Source organism: Otolemur garnettii, unplaced genomic scaffold (assembly GCF_000181295.1).
Source record: "Otolemur garnettii isolate 467f Iridium unplaced genomic scaffold, OtoGar3 scaffold00033, whole genome shotgun sequence".
NCBI lineage: Eukaryota > Metazoa > Chordata > Mammalia > Primates > Galagidae > Otolemur > Otolemur garnettii.
The window spans coordinates 13,093,544-13,111,666 of NW_003852428.1; the positions used below are offsets into that span (position 1 = coordinate 13,093,544).

General features: G+C 38.6%; 1 pseudogene; it reads left to right on the forward strand.

Annotated features, from left to right (window-relative positions):
• The first annotated feature begins 4,229 nt into the window (after positions 1 to 4,229).
• On the forward strand, positions 4,230 to 4,345 carry LOC111725229 (annotated as a pseudogene).
• The last annotated feature ends 13,778 nt before the right edge of the window (positions 4,346 to 18,123 follow it).

The window sequence follows — 18,123 nt, forward strand, 5'->3', positions numbered from 1 at the left end:
ACAATGTCCAGCTATTTTTTGTTGCAGTTTGGCTGGGGCCAGGTTCAAACCCGCCACCCTTGGTATATGGGGCCGGCGCCCTACCCACTGAGCCACAGGTACTGCCCTGTCCCTTCCATCTTAATAAATATAGGAGCTTTACTCACTCTAGAAAAGAAAGGCCATGGTAACTAAATAAATACTTCATGAAAAATTAGATTTGCTTGTTGCTGCTGTTGTTGTTATTTTCTCTAGAGGAAGTAAAACCACATAGACAAAAAGAATTAAATAAAGACAACTTAATCCTTGAGAGAGAAAATAAAAAGCCTTAAGTCAAGGACAAATGGAGCTTTGTAGAAATGTGTCATCTCTGTTCCTGCATTCTGGACAGAACCCCCAGTTTCTTCAGAGACAGTCTGTCACTCATAGAGAATCTGTTTTTGTGAGATGCTAGTTACTATGCCATTTCTGTCAGGATCCTGACCTCTGAGACATGATTGCTTGCTAATTAAAATCACAATGAGTTATTACCTATTTTTTTCAGAATGACTAAACTAAAAAACAAAAAACATCATGACAATAGAAAATACCGTTGGGGACGTAGAAAAAAAGCATCATTCACCCTGCTGATGGGGTGGAAGGAGCACAACAGCCATGGAAAACCGTGTGGCGTATTCTTCCAAAACTAAAAGTACAACAAAAACTACCACAAACCCAAAAATCAGATTATTGGACATTTAGCACTGAGAACCAAACTCAGGTTACCTATGAGCCACCATGAATGTTTAAAGTAGCTTTCTTGGTATTAGCTCAAACTGGACGTAATTGAGATGTTCTTGAATGAGTGAAGGTTAAACTGGTGTGTGGTCGTAGCATGGACCACAGTAAGCAGTAAAAAACAACAAAGCATCTTCCACAGTCTGTATGAACTCCAAACAACTATGCTGTGTTAAGTAAAATATTCAACCTTAAGATATTACATGCTACACGAATATTCAACATTCTCTTCTTTTTTTTTTTTTTTCTTTTTGAGACAAGATCTTGCCTTGTCACCTGAGCTATAGTGCAGCGGTGTCATCATAGCTCACTGCAACCACAAACTCCTGGGCTGAAGGGATCCTCCTCCCTCACCTTGCCGAGTACCTGAGGTTACAGGTGCACGCCACCACACTTGGCCACTTTTTGTCTTTTTTTCCTAGAGATGCTGTCTTGCTCTTGTTCAACCTGGCCTTGAGCAATCCTCCTCCCTCTGCCTCCCAAAATGCTAAGATTTATAGGCATGAGCCACTGTGCCTGACCCAAGTGACATTGTTGAACGGCAGGCTAATGTAAATGGGGAACAGAGTTGTCATTGTTAGGAGCTAAGGAATGTGTGGATCAGGAAGGAGGTGGTTAGGGGTAAGGTGAAAACTGTGGTCTTTGTGGTGATACAAATGTCCTGGATCTTGACAACATCAATGTCAAATTCTAGTTGTTATAGTGTGAACCATTTCTCTAAAATTACTTAACAGATTTAGGGAGTTTAGATTGAATTCCTTTACAGGTATATATTCTATGTTGGCAAAGTCTGGGATTTTAGTGTTCCCATCACATGGGTAATGTACATTATACTCAACAGGTAAATTTCATTCCCACTCTCACCCTCCCTTCTTTTGAATCATCAGTATTTACTCTTCTACCCTCTAAGGACATATTTTTAAGGGACAATCCATTTTCTAAAAGAGCTGTATTTATTTAATCCCCAGAGAAGATAGGGGCAGTTTGACCCTTAGGCTTAGAAACTTATGATGCCTTTAGTAGAAAGCTATGCCCAGTACGCTGAGATCAAGAAAAACAGTGAGTGACTCTAGAATTTATATCTGCTACAATTTCAAAGTTAACAACATTGATTTATCCTGGATGTCTGCAGGACCAGATCCTATGGCACATGCTTATATTCTACTGTATTTTAGAGAGCATGACCCAAGGACAGGAAAAGAAAGGAATAAAGGGGGGGGGGGACAAAAGAAGGAAGGAAGGAAAGAAAGACAGAGAAAGGAGGTGTCTGAGACATGAGGCACTAATGGTTGTTCCATCTTACAGAATCCTCTTCTAAGAAGCCATGTCAACAAATGATTGTCATTAGAGCTTTGCTGTGCTTTGAATGTTTACGTCCCCTCCAAAATTAAAGTTGAAACTTAATTCCTAAGCAATAGTATTAAGAGGTGAAACCTTTAGGGAACAGGTTAAGGTCAGTATAAAGGAGACTTCACACAGGGTTTACCCACCATCTGCCCCTTCCACATTTCACCACTAGAGGATGCTGCAAAGAGGAGCCATCTTGGAAGTGAAGATTCAGCCCTCCAGACATCCATCATGCTGATGCCTTGACTTTGGCCTTCCCAGACTCCAAAACTGTGAGAAGTAAATTTATGGCTTTTATAAATTACCTAGCATGTGGTATTTTTATTATAGCAGCATAAATGATCTAAAAAAAAAAAAAAAAGCACATTGGGAAGCAGAAGGAAAAAAAATGTAGTCACCATTATTCACCCTCTGTTTGCCAATGTTTTGCCTTACTGGACATCAATTCACCGAAAATTCCTCACTGTCCATAGAAATCAGTCAGTCCTCTGGGTCCTCCTGCCTTAGGATCAACAGCAAAGATCTGCTGCAAGAGGTAAAGCGTGTGAGGCACCGGGACGAGGCGATATGCATCTCTTGCATTACAATGCTTGAATTTGTTCAGAATCAGCCAAACGTGGCCTCATGGGGCAGGCATTCAAAATTGAAAGGACACATGAAGTTTGGCCCCGGCACAGAGCTGCTCTCCCTCTCTAGGCTGCCTGATGCCTCTTCTCCTCCCCACCAGAATCTCAGCTGTTTTAAGGAGAAGAATGACTCCGGGTGTGATCTAGGAGACCTGTCCCCAAGTGGGGTAGGAGGCCGTACATCCCTGTCTGCTTAAATAAAACCCTTTCTTCGTATGTAGGTCTTCTCTTGGCATCCAATTTAAAATCGGGACCTCAGGTGAATAAAGAAGGTAATGAATACATTACTCCTTGTGCTCTTTCTTTGCTTTTTTGGCATTAATTACCCTCTAATGTATGTATTTACCTAATCTTTCCCAATTTACGTCTCCCTCTCTAAATTCTGCCAGGGAGAATTTTTTTCTTTTTCATGTCTGCAGTATCCTCAGCATCTTGAGCGGTGTCCGACACATTCTAAGCGTTCAATAAATAACTGTTTTTTTTTAATTTAGTAATAAATGGGTGAATGAATACATGCTCATATCTAGTTATTTTCTTATCTAAATAGACTTAGTAAAATACACAGATACTTTCTGAATCAGTGTATTGCAGTTATTATCCATTTTAAATACCTTTTTATATAGAAAAATCTTCTGTTTCATATTTGCATTTTTATGGGTATTTAGACATAATTCTGATGAAATGGACGTTATTCACCACTTCGTTTTTTAATATCAGATTCGCGAATGCTTCACTCCTGAACACTCGGCTTTTGTCAAATCCATCTTCATTTTGGATTTCTCAGTGGTTGACGTGCCAACTGGTCCAGGATTGTTGAGTTCTATTCATTTTTTTCATGCATCGTAGAGGTTTTTCTGTTGTCACCTGTCTTCTAGACTTGCTTAGAAGCAGAAAGTCATCTTTATATTTCCATTGTTTAAGTGACCTCCTGTTCTTTTCCCCAGGTGCTTTCGGGTTTCCTTCTTGAAACCTGAAGATCAGTGAATTTACCAGAAACCGTCTTAGTGTTTTTGTTCATTATTCATGTTTTTCAAGCAATTGAAATACAGTGAGTGTTTTTAATCTACCTGCTCAGTTTTTCTTTTATTATAGAATATGTCCTTATGTTGACTCTGAACATTTGGTTTCAATTTCTGGCATATTTTTCAGATGCATCAGTTACAGGAATCTTGGTTTCTATTCTCTGTTGCCAGAACAACCATGTTCTTAAAACTTATTTGCGTCTACTTGCTTCCTCTGGCTCCTCTGTGATGTTATCAAATTGTTTGCCATTACTGCTACTGTTGTTTAATTATCTAAGGAATACATTTTGCAATGTTTTATCTTTCCCTGTAAATAATATTAAATCTCTTAATTTTATTCAGCTCTCCCTCGCTCCTTTTCTATATTCTACAAAATATGCCTCAATTTATTCTAAAATCACCTTATCTCAGGTAGTTCATGCGTTGTTTAAAACATTTAATGTCTCAAGGGTTTGTACCAATACAAAAGTCCTCTTCTGTGTTTTATGAAAGAAGAGAAAGTCTCCTTGTCGAGGCTGGAAGAGGCTCTGGAAACCGGGAATCAGCATGTGGGTCAGGCACTGCCGTCTGCGTCTCATCATCCCTCATCTTTGAAGTAATAAGTTCTAGTGTTTGATAACAGAGTAGTTGACTATAGGTAACAGCAATGTCATGGGTGTTCATAAACAGAAGGAAGGACAAAGTGTCCCCAGGGCGTAGAAGGGATGGTACTGAAGGTAATGAGGACTCCACACAGCCCATCCCTATAATACCACATGCAACTCATCAACTCATACACATGTATCAATTGAAAACAAAAACTTAAAGACTCCTTTATCCTAGAATAAGTTTTTCAAAGTATCTTGTCTTTAATTTTGCCATGTTGAATTTTCTCCCCTGGTTTGTTCACATGGTGGGGATTATGTGATTACGTGTATTGTGGGGGCAGGGAGTGTATCTCTCGGCTGACTGTACCTACCCACTCCATTTTCTGCCTTTCCCAAATCACTGCTGGAAGATTCTTGAGTAAATTCTTAGAAGGCACATTTTTTATTATTATTGTCAGATTTCAGCTGACTGACAATAACCAGGAAGACACGGAAGTTATTTGAGGAAATTCTGGGTGGGAGGAGAACCAAAATACAGCACCCCTCTTCCAATCCCAGGTTATAAACAAATTATAAATGATACAAGAATGGACTGGAGATAAGTTATTATCTTTCCCACAGTTCTGGAAACGCCAGACTGTGCCTTGTGAAGATGCCCGTTGACATAACAGCGGGGCAGCCACCCACCCAAGGGAGGAGTGCTGCTCCAAAGGGGAGCAGACACAACTGAGCCAAGCTGGCCCCGTCCTCTCTCCCTCTCTCTCTCACACAGACAAAGAATTAGACTTAAACTATTATAGAGCTAATGAATGAGCAGGGAGACGACTCATATTTACATTGACTATTTTTCACTTGGAAAGAGCCACATGAACTTAGACAAAAATGTCCCATGCAATAGCAAGAGGCAGACAAAATACTGTCACATGGTTCTCCTCGTGTCACTGCACTTTCCGTTCCAGGAACCATCACTGCTGTTTGGGGTTATGGTATGTGTCTTTCTCACCCCTCAGTTTGTGCTAACCGTGGATACCTACCCAGCTGAGAACTGCTAACTTAATCTTTGGTATGTATCAAAATCTCAAAAGAATTGTAGACTTAATGAATGAAGAACAATGAAATTAAGCTGCCTGCATTTCATTAAATGCATTGCATTAACACTTTGTAAGTGAGAGAGGGCTCTGAGAAGGGTTTCATCAGCCTTTTTACAGTCAAACAGTTTTCATCTTACTCCTCGTGGTATGCACGGAAAGACCCAGGCAGCTGTACAGAAGCTCTTTCACCCATGAAGTCAATTCCTTCTGGTTTAGACAAAAATGGGTATCACTGCTCCTACTCTATCTGGTGAGACTCTTTGTTCTTTCTACAACACATTTGCCTACTATTACTTTCTGCCATGATGACAGTGTACCACATCTGACCTTTCCATGACAGTATACAGTAACCACAGGTGGATATGGAACACTTCAATTTAAATTTAAAGCCATATGAGGAATAGTGAGTATTGTCTTGGATAGAGCAATTCTAAAGTAAACCCACTGACCAGGCAGTAAGTGTTGGCACCTCCCTTAACTAATTGTACTAGTCAGCTCGTAGACTATTTTAGTTCCTGAGATTAACCCACCTAGTAACCACATGGCACAGGCAGTAGATATCGCAAACACTGGTTCCAGTGTACTCTAACAAGCATGATGAACACTCAAACTTCATTTGCGAAATAAATAAACAAGTGTACTGTCTACGGGGATCCTTATTAAATATGTGTGATTTAAAGCAATTGTGTCTCATATCAAGCTTTTAAACTAAAGGTCTAAAAACTTGCAATAGTACTAGATAGATAGTTAGGAATGGCTCTCCTAGGAAGGAGGACAAGGGAAGGAGAACAAGGAAGGGAGGGCCCAGACTTCCATATTGGTTCTGCCACCCCCCCCTTAATTTTATCCCACATGATTGCTCACTGGGGAATGGGAGAACCTCCTACCAATCTGCCAGTCAGTACTTAGCCTCCGACTGCAGAGGGATGTGGGAGACAATCTGGACTAGCAACGGGTGCGACAGGATCTTGAAGGTGACCTAGAACAGCCTTAAGATTAATTATCATGTCACTACCTTAAATCTACACTGCAGTCCACACTTCTCCAATGGGCTCTCAGAGTAGGGCTCTGATGTGTAGAAAAACTCTGGTTCCAAACCTACATAGGAACTATGAAGTAGGCCTGACTACTACGATGAAAGAGAACCTCTTTGCCTGCTTGCTCTGGCAATGGAGGCCCGTTTGCAGTCTGTGGAGAACGTGTCTTGCTCCGTAAACTTTCTTATTCTGTTGTCCTATCTTCATCTTCTTCAATAACTTTGTTTCATGCTTGCCTTACTTGCATTGTCTGGTCAGTTTTTGACTGAGAACTCCACGAACAGAGAACACAGACAGCCACCTAAAAGCCTGGCATTTTAGGATCAGGTAGCTGCTTTGAAACTTGATGATAATATATGCTAGTATTCACTTGAATTGGTATAATAGAGATAATATAAAAGAAAACATATATCCTTTAGAGAAAATGTAAAATAAAGATAAAAGAATAAGGAATTAAGTTAATACTTCAATTATTTTAACATTTCAATAGATAATTAAAGAAGCTGGTTTAGGGTTTCCTTCCATTTAACATGTCCCTGTTTTTAATTGTGTTAGAGTCACAAAGTACCTAATGTCCAAGGGTTGGCCCATCAATGTGACAAGGCCAATCCATATGTGATAAGGCCACTACAAGATGGCAACAGATTCCAAAAGGTTATTATTGTAGCAACTAAATTATTTTACTCAACCACCTCCCTCTTGGTTATAAAATAGTTGCAAAGTATATTACATAAGTATGTTTTAATAATCAATGCATTGATAAACTAAAACATTAACTAATCTGAAGTTTTGAAAACTGGTCTAGCCACCACAATCTAGCTTTTAGTATTAGCAATCATTTAATGATATACCAAGGATGATCATCAATAATATCAATATAACTATACTCTAGAGAATAAATCAAATTTTACATTTTAAATATAAAAGTCTGCTATAATCATGGATTTCTATTTGCACGTACATCAAAAAAGATCGTGCAGTTTAAAAATTTAAATAACTGTTAAAAGTCTTAGTAAAACAAATAACAAATAGGACCCAGGGATTGTTTTGTGGTTTTCAAAGTCATGGCCCACAGATAGCCTTAACATTTTTCTCAGTTTGACTAAATTTAGATAAGTTTCTTGGGGACTACAGGCTCCAGCCCTCTGTTTTCTTAAAGGATTTATAAATACTTGTCAATTCTTTCAGGCTCGATTTAGATTAATATACATCCCCTTAAAAGCCTCTTGCCAGTTTTAAAATTCAGCAATATCTCTCTGAAGGGTCTCAGAAATACGTGTACATCATTATAAAAGATAGCACTCCGTCTCTGTAGGAAGTGCTACTTGCCCTCCTCCTCCTACCTTTGGAGGGCCCTAATTATCAAATACAATATAGGTGGCCCAACCACAGAGAAAAATGTCTGAAAATTCAGAAATAACTCACACACCGGACACATTTCCTAGATCAACCTCCCTCTTGACGTCCCCCAGTACTTTAACTCAGAGGTTAAGGTGGGGGAAGTTGTTGAGTTGAGTTTCTTTCCAATTGCGATAGTCATATAGAAAGTCCTCCCTGCCTATCTATGCTTGGTGCATTTTCTTACTTTGACAATCATCAGGTATCAGAAGTCACATTTCAAATAAATGTGACATTCATTTCAACAATAATATTAGAATTGCCTGAATGAACTTTCCCTTTAAATTACCAAATGCTTATGGAACCAAATTTACTGTCAATTTTGTTAGCCCTACAACACGGTATCTATGTTCACAGTGTTGACAATCATTCCTGGCTGCTTTTAGACTACAATGTCCAGATATCCCCCTCTTCAAAAAACATATTTAAGTATCTTTGTAGTTAAGGAATCAAACTTACTGCTCATAGTGATGACTCAGAACTAAGTGCTATGTGATAGAACTATATATACTTCTCATTCTCATACCTGTTCAGTTATCAAAACTACTGATTCTTCTTCAAAATAGATTTCATATTATACATAATAAGAGTAGCAGAGGCTGGGTGTGGTGGCTCATGCCTGTAATCCCAGTATTTGGGAGGCCAGAGCAGGTGGATTCCCTGAGTTCATGGGTTCCAGACCATGAAGCTGAGCCAGAGTGAGATCTCGTCTATGAAAAATAGCTGGACATTGTGGCAGGCACCTGTAGTTCCAGCTATGTGGGAAGCTGAGGCAAGAGAATTGCTTAAGCCCAAGAATTCTGAGGTTGCTGTGAGCTATGACACCATGGCACTGTACTGAGGGCAACAAAGTAAAACTCTGTCTCAAAACAAACAAACAAAAAAAAAGAGTAGCAGTGGTGATAGTAGCAGCAGCAGTAATAACACCCCAAATTTTGACATCTATCATTTGTCAGAAAGTATACTAGGCTCATAATAATTATGAAAAAAATCCAACAAGTTAGGGAGTGCCATCCCCAGGTAGGAAATGCGTAGATTATCTGCAAGTTTAAATAACATGTCCATTCTTGCAAAAGTTTATTAAATAGAGATCCAGAATTTGACATCAGTTCTCTCTATCTACCAATTTGCCCCATTTCTCCATCACTCTTTGCCACAATTATCACTTTATTCCTGTTCACTTTAGCTCTTTTATCCTGAGTCTGTTAGTTGCAATGTTTTATCTCATTCCTAGGCACGTTTTTACTTACTTCAGCAGTTCTAAAACGCCAAGCTCTTATTTAATCATATGTATTGTTTGTCTTATCTTTTGAAATTTAAGATTCATCAGAATTCAAAATAGACTTGTTGGTTGGAACGATCCTGAAAGAAGCCCTCAGATTTAATCAATAAAATGGAAATTGAAGATCAATAAGTATGTATCAATCATGCCTAATCAGAGAATAACACCACTGGAGGAACATTTACACCAGTGGGAACTTCGTGCAGGTGACAGTTATGAAGGTGGTCAAAGAATTGGACATCTCAGAGGACGTGGAAGCCACTGAGACCCCAGAGAGCAGAGAGCACGAGGGTTTCTCTGTACCCAAGGCAGGGAGTGGAGGGAGCAGGTCATGGGGGCTGCAATTCCCAGGGAGAAACTGGAATTGAAGTCAGAGAGGGCAAGGAGCTTATTAGAGAAATATTTGCCATTCTGCCCCTCAACCCTCCAGTTTCCTACCATTACTGCCCACAGTCAGAAACCTGCTGGCAACGTGGGAACCTGGGAGGATAATAGAGAAATAGATGAGATGGGCCAGGAGCTGCTCAGGTAAGCTGTAGAGAGAACTGTCAAATATGTTTTGCTCTGGAAACAGATACTGGTTTCAAAGCAAAATGTGTGCTTGTGTGTGTGTGTGTGTGTGTGTAAACATATGCATAATCTTCCCAACTCTAGTTTTAACCCAAAAGATTTAATATCCAGGAATAATACAGCATCATTTTCCTTTTCCAATGTGAAAATAAGGGTATGTTGAGAGTTTTCTTAAGAGCTGAAAATTTGTAATGATTTTTTTATAAAGGAGAAAAGTGTTTTTTGCAAAGAATGAATATCTGGTTTCAAAAAGAGAAATCTGGCCTCTTAATAATAAAGGTCCAAAGGAGGTTCTAAAGATAACGAGAGTTTTTCCATGGATTAACCTTGGGCCTGTGATAAGAGGTTATTCCCCTGAAATCTGTGCAAAGGCATTTGGAACCATTTTATGTTAGACTTCTTGTTCAGTTATACAACTACCCCACACCTACCAAGCCTGCAATAGTTACTATATTGTCAATGGCCTAGGTATTATAGTCATGGAAAAGAGGGTGGAAATTTGGATTTCATATCCCATGAAATGTGATATGGGTAGCCTCAAGTGATTCATTATGTCAACCAAATTATTGGTCTCCCCTATGTACCGGGCAGGACAACCAGCATGGAAGTGGCACTGCGGAACACACCCGTCAGTCTGCTCCCTCACACAGCATAGAGAAGTAGGGAAAGAAGCAGACCCAGAAGATTATCCATGCATTTTAAAAAGTTGCATGAATTCTGGGGATTTGAAGTCTAGAATTCTGTGAGACTCAGCTTAGTCTTAGGCGGACAAGAAAGGCTTGATAGAGGTGAGGACATTAGCTCAGTGACACACAGGAGTGAGTCGTGGGTCCCGATAGATAACCACCTTCTAAATGTCACTAGGCAATTTGGATTTCGTCAGTCTCCCACCTTCTAGCTGCACGACTCAGGACTGGTCAATTTTCTGCATCTCAGTTTCCTCAATTATTAACAGTCACTTCTTTGTCATGTGCGAGATTTTGTTTTCCTGACAATTAAAAAGATAAAGTAGTTGAAATGGTCCATAGCATTTCTACTTGTTCAATATTTCAATGTCTTTAGTATATTAAAGAAAACATACTTCCAAGTTGAAAAATGGAAGGAAAATAGTTATAAGCTTGTTTTGCAAGCCAGCTATGAGACAACGATCCCTTAAATCATGGCAACATCAGCAGAAATTGCGGGAAGCCTTCCTGAGAATTAAGAACTGAATTCCAAGACGGGGCAGAAGTGCAGTGCCCTTCAGGCACAGGGAAGCAGGCAGAGCACACCGTGAGGGGAAGGAGACAAGCAGCTCAGTGTGGGAGGTAATAACAGCAGCATTCAGGTGCACCCAGGTCATCTATAGATTATTCATCAGTAGCCTTAGCTGGATCCAGGAATTATCAGGCACAGATAATATTTACAGTCAGGGGAATAAGCTAATCTCATTTATGAAGACAGACCACAAAAAGGAACAGAGTAACTAAAAGTTTCTTGCCATAAACTTTAGTGACTTGGAGCTAAATTCATATACCACGTCTATCTTCTAGTGAGGAAAGCAAATGGAAAATAAACATGTGCATTCATATGGCATTTTGGAAAGAAATCTGTTTTCCTCTCTAATTCCATATGTGTTTAGCAGTAGAAAATTTTAGCAGTATTTATTAGTTCTTCAACACTGATTGTACATATGTAATAAATTATCAGTTTATCTTTTAAACTCAAATTCCATAATCATGAACATCATCATTAAAATCAATGTGTTTCATGTATATATAACTGTTATTTTATTGTCATTCTTGAGCTAATAGAACATTTGAGCCAGATAATCATCAAAGCACTTTTCCAATTCCTTTAATCCCCCAAACAACCCTATGAAATACACACCATTATTAACCCCATTTTACAGATAAGGGAGCTGCGGCCAGAGGTTTGGTTTCTCACCCTGCAGAGGAAGCATGAATCAAAGCTGCCTGAACTCAGGACTCTGATAAGTGTCCTCTGTCAGTACACTGGCGTGACATCAATGTATATGCATCAAACTAATTGTGAATAACTCTAGTTCTATACACCTTAAATTTCTTGCATTTAGTATCATATTATTTACAATTGTAAGTTTCGTACATGGAAATATGTATATTAATGCCGTAAGAGTGCTTCATTGACTAAAGAAATTATTTTAAAAACTTTATAGTAAATAGTGTCAAATATTTCTTTACTCATCTGCCTGTCTGTTACAACCCCTTCACTGTAACATACTAGTCTACAAATCAGTCAGACATGGAGATATTCTCTTCTCTCTCTCCCTCTCTCACACCCACCCACAAACAGATACACACACATGAATATAAACTTACTGAGAGATGCATAAACTCATTTTGTCAACATATACTTATAGCATATTCTTAAATAATATATTCAATATTATATTTTATAAAGATAAGGATGGGTTAAATGTTCAGGTATACCTACAGCAAACAGTCTTGATACAGGCGTCCTCAAACTGCAGCCTGCCTAGGACATTTATCTGGCCCACCAGGTGTTTTTGCTGCTGCTGCCGGTCCTACTTAGCAGCCAACTTGTCCTGGGGCCGCAGTCCGGCCCTCCAACGGTCTGAGGGACAGTGAACTGGCCCCCTGTTTAAAAACTTTGAGGACCCCACTAGTGGAATTTGCATTTTTGAATTGTCACCCACTAGTGGCAAAATTTTTAAGATGTCTAAAGGAAAGTACCCATCATGATTTAGAGAGAAAATTAGTTACTTAGGCAAAATAAATAAATAAAAGCATGACATATGCATTGTATTCATACAAATTAGTCTGTGTACATGGCAATACATTGACAGCTAATTTTTCTCTCTTTGCCTTTCCTAAATGTTAATATATTGGCTAAGAAGCCCGGCACTAGGCTTTGTACCTTATTCTAATCATACAAGCCCAAAGTTCACAAATAAACTGGCTTCAGGTCTAATGCTTTGAAATTGACGATTTCAGTCACCAAAATATCTGTCCACCATCAGGATTTAAGCACCTTTTACCTCCTGTGTTGGGGCTGACATAACTGCGCTCTCTCCCTTTGTACCGATACAGTGTGCTTTTTACAGCTTCTGATTCTCCTCTTTTGTGTTCTTAACTGTGGGCTGTCCAGGAGCTCCTGAGAAAGATATCCTGTATTACGCCTCGGTAAGCCTGAGGATAAGCCTGATAAACAACCAAATTGGAAAGTCAGTGGAATGGCTTTCTCTCTATCTCATACATTTGATGGATACATTTCTATAATGGGTCTTTATTTGGTACTCTGTCAATTTTCTAAAACTATTTGTGTATCTGACATGTCAGGTTTTTTTCTCTACCTTATCTATTAAATTTGGATTCTACTGTCTGTGTTAAGCTTGAAAAAAACCTATTTCATATACCTATTTGGTATGATAAAGTAGTGAGTGTATTTTAAAGTAATAATGGAATATGGTTCCCTCTAATGTTCTTTTCAGCGTTAGTCTAATATCCCAAATAAACTAGAGACATCTTTTTGTCACTGTATCCTCTTTCCAACTTGAATTTTTCAATTTCCCAGTGACCTAAAGTATCACTGTGTGCTTTATTCACAACGGGAAGGTGCTTTGCATTTTTTTCCAGAGATTTGGTCAATTTAAAGTATTTGAATCACTGTTTCTCTAAGAAAACTGATGGTTGAGGCTCAGCAAATTCTCAAGTATCTAAAAATCTTAAGGCAATTCTGGGCCATAAATATCTACTATCCTTAAGAAGTACCTTATAAAAACAGTCTGTGATTGAAAAACAAGAGCAATCTCCTTTTACCATTTATTTTTTGGCAGAAAACTTTAAATCAGTAGATGTAAGTGATATTTACTTGTTCTTTCAACTTAAGGAAAATTTCTGAAGTGGTACACATGATTTTTCAAACCATAAGGCCTTTATTTTTCCTTCAAAGGTTATTCATAATTCCGAGTATAAGGAAATGAATCTCAAAACAAATGGGTGTATCAGTGTCATTTGCAATGGGAACTGCTTTTCAATAAGTAAAACCCACAGAAAAGGGGATGCTTTGCTTGATATTTTATCTTCCCGGGACCAAATCTCTAGAGATTAGTCTAAAAACAGAAAGGGCGAATTTACATGCTTATTTCCAGATAAGTATGGGGATATTATTGGTTCAAATTTCTACTATGGATTTTCATATAAACCGTAGCATCTCGACCTGCAAAGTTTTATTTTACTTATTTATATTTATCTATTCATTTTTATTAGCACACTGTATGTGTATTCATAGGGTAGAATTTGACATACATACAGATATATATTGATCATCTGTAAAACTGAAGAGAAAATTGAGGTATTGATTATGTCCGTAACTTCATGCATTTACCTTTTCTTTCTGGTGAGAACATTTGAAAGCCTCTCTTCTAGCTCTTTTTTTTTTTTTTTTTGCAATTTTTGGCTGGGACTGGGTTCGAACCCAACATCCCTGGTATACGGGGCCAGTGCCCTACTCCTTTGAGCCACAGGCACCACCCAACTTCCAGCTATTTTATAAGATACAGCCCCTCCCACCATCCTTCACTACCGGGGGCTAGCACAGCAGAGCTTACTTTGTACCTGATCGTAAGCACCACTGCTCACCACCCTTCACTACCGGGGGCTAGCACAGCAGACCTTACTTTGTACCTGATCGTAAGCACCACTGCCCTACTCGTTTCTATAATAGCATAGGGTGACCAGACATCCCACTTTTGGCGGGACAGTCCCACTTTTTAACAATTTATCCTGCATTCTGCAGTGTTTTAAAAAAGTCCCAATTTTTGGAAAGAATGCACGAACGGGCGGGAGAACAGTAAGGGAATATATAGTTTTCGGCTGCCATGTGGCTATTTCACCAGGATATGAGTTTTATATTATTTTTGTTAATTTTATAATGCTGAACTGTAATAATAAGAAATAATTGTTGAGAAGTGATTATGGAGAACTGCTTATCAAAGTTTGCATTGTTGTCAGGCCCTGCCCTGCCCCGCCCCCCGGCCATGTTATCCCACTTTACAAATATTAAAATCTGGTCACCTTATAATAGCAACTCTCTCTCTCTTTTTTTTTTTTTTTAATGACTCTCATTCCGTCGCCCAGGTTGGAGTGCCTTGGCATCATCATAGCCCACAGGAACCCAATCTCTTGGGCTTAAGTGCTCCTCTTGCCTCAGCCTCTAGAGTAGCTGAAATTAAAAGTCTGCACCACAACACAAGGCTAATTTGTCTATTTTTAGTTGAGAAGGGGTCTCACTGGAGCTCAGGCTGGTCTGAAACTCATGAGTTCAAGCAATCTACCCACCCTGGCCACTGGGATTACAGGCATGAGCCACCACCTAGCCTTCAACTCTTCTTTTTTAGATTCTCAATCTGAATGGGGTCATGGTTTGGTTTAGTTTTTGTCCTGTATCTGGCTGGGATCTCTTAACACAACATCCTCCAGGTATATTCATGTTGTCATATCTGACAGAATTCCCCTTTTTGTGGCTAACTAGTATTCAATTGTGTGGGTGGACCACACTTTCTTTACCCATTTGTCTGTGGCAGGGCACTTGGGTGTCACATACATCCAAGACACAGGCGTTACAATAGTGCTGCAGGGGACGGCAGATATCTCTTTGACAAACTGATTTTACTTCATCAAATGTATGCAGTTAGTGGTATTGCTAGGTCATAAGGCACTTCCACTTTTTAATGTTTTAAGGAACCCCCATACTGTTTTTCATAATGGCTGTTCTCTATATATACGGTATATATACACATACACACATATGAGGCATCAAAATGCAACATAATCTAATGGTAACTCTGTGGTATATTATGTTTCAGATATATTTCTCTTAAGTCATCTTTTGACTTAAGAGAAGTCATCTTTTCAGATTTCTACTGATAACGCATAGAGACACAGTGATTTAAAGAACCTAAGATTTTTATTTAATTCCTACAATTAAATGTGGGCAGGGTTCAGTCACTATTTCTATGAGGGGGATGGAGGTGTGCAGCTCCATCCACAGTTTGGAACTTTGTTTCTCTCATATATAAGAGGACAAATTTAGGAGGTAGGAACCAAGCATAGAAAATGCACTATGTGGTCATAAAAATGATTCCAAACGGGCATATGAACTTTAACCTGGCAGGGATTTTGCCAAGTGACTTTTCACTTTTATTTGAAAAAAAGAAATGGGCTATTTTAATTGATGGTGTTTGCTTAAACTTAGTAATGATTATTAGAATGTGGTATTTCATATTAGAATATGTCAAAGAAAATTTTAACATAGATTTCCCCCGGAATGCAGTGACATTTTTATGTATTTTATCCCAACCTATTTCTGTGTGTACTTTTTCAGTGGCAGCCAGATCTTTGGTACAATATGGATAACATTATGCAATATATATTTTCCAACATCAGTGAAACAATTGTCCATATCTGTCTATGGACCTATGTTAAAGGTTTACTAAAAATACTCATTTTGTAGGATATTTGAGCATATCAATAATTTTCCAGGATTAATAGTATTGCAATAAGTATTGGTTTTCAGTAAATAAGTGGCTGCATTTGAGATCACTTTTTTAGGTTAGCATGCCAAGTGAGGGGGAGATTAATTTCCTGTTCATTCATGAAATACATGTATATTTATAAAACAATTAGTATGTGACAGAGCTTGTCCTGTATACCTGGAGCAATGAACACACACACACACACACACACACACCTGTTCTCATGAATGTGAAGGCTGGAAGACAGAAAAATAGCAAACTAAATGAATAAAAATATATGTCAGATAAGGGAACACATGGGTGGGGGAGCTGTCTTCTATTAGGTGGTTAGTGCAGCCCTTTCTATGAAGAATAGAATGAAGTAAACAACCCATGGGGGAAAGACACCTCAACAGAGGAAAGAGCAGTGGGGAAGCTCCATAGACCTTTGCTCTTGGTCTGTTCCAAGAGAACTCCAGGCAAATTGATTCAGAGTGAGTAATGAGATGTGGTAAGAGACAGTGAAATCGCAGGAAAAGAACTCACAACTGGAAGAGATGGTTTACGACCCTGTGCCCCATCACGTTCTGATGACCAAGGCTGAGCAGGATGTTCACATCCACCTCTTCCACCCTTAACCAGCAGTACAAATTACAAGTTATAATCTTTGTTAATTGGTACGTCCATTGTTTGCATCATATCTGCTTTTTAAGGGCTTTTAAAAATTCTAATAAAATCAAAAACTTCGTTTTTAAATCTGTATGTTTTCCTCCTCTGTAAATTCTCCCATCTATATAACTGACTTTTAATGTTCCTTTTGTCAAATTTAGGACAGTAATCCATATTCAAGGTATCAAACAAAAGTTCCTATTATGCACTAACGATGTGTTTACAGCTTTGCCTTTGTATTATATGCCCGATTTACAACATTTGTATTGCTCATGGTTAAACAATTCATTATTTTAAATCGGTATTTTTATCTTTAATGTTAGGTTTAGAAAGAATTTTTAAATGTAAGGAATTAGATGACTATGCTCATTGTAATCTAATGTTAAGAAGTTGCTTAAAGCACTGAAATTATCGTCAGGCTTTAACTTGACATGTGACGATGGACTGAGGGAATTAAACCTGCCCACTGACTGATCCCCATCTCTCACCACCAGTGCCCTGGAACAGGTGCTCCCAATGCAGCTGCCTACAGAAGCCAGGCAGACTATGTGAATAAATAAGGTGGGCTGGATGTGAGGGTGCATGGACTGTGACTCCTTCCAGCAGCTCAGGTTGCAAGGTAGGGCAGGTTTAAAACCTACAGCTTGCTAGAATCTGCTGAAACAAAAATTATGGTGAGAATGTCACTAGAGTGTCCAGAACAAGAGTTACTCGCTTAAATAAAGCAACTGAACACAACTAATTCTTTCCCCAAATTTTATGAGGTAGATAGCGCCTATTGTTAACTATGATCAATTCAGTGAGACGAGGCTGTGTCTCTTTATGTTTTCTTCTGAAATATAATTGGAAGAAAGACATTATTTTCCCCCAGTAAGATACCATTATTGATTGCAAAGTTTTTCATCTCAGCCAAATCTCTTAATTTACACATTTGACACATTAACAGATTAATCAATTCAATGAAATAAAAGGGCCACTTAGACTTTTTTCCCTCTGGAATTTTTTTTGTTCATGTTACTCAGCATTTAAAACATATAAATAAAGGGGTAAAATAAGATGTGTCACTCACAACCTAGTACTTAACCAGCAAAGGAAATGTCTTCCTCCAGCCCCGTTACTCAGGACCTTCCTTCTGACATAATTATCAAGGTTTCTTCCCAGGGTACTTCGAGATATTTAAATATAAGTATGTAAATATGTACATACATTTAAATATCATATTTGCATATAAAAAGTATGTAT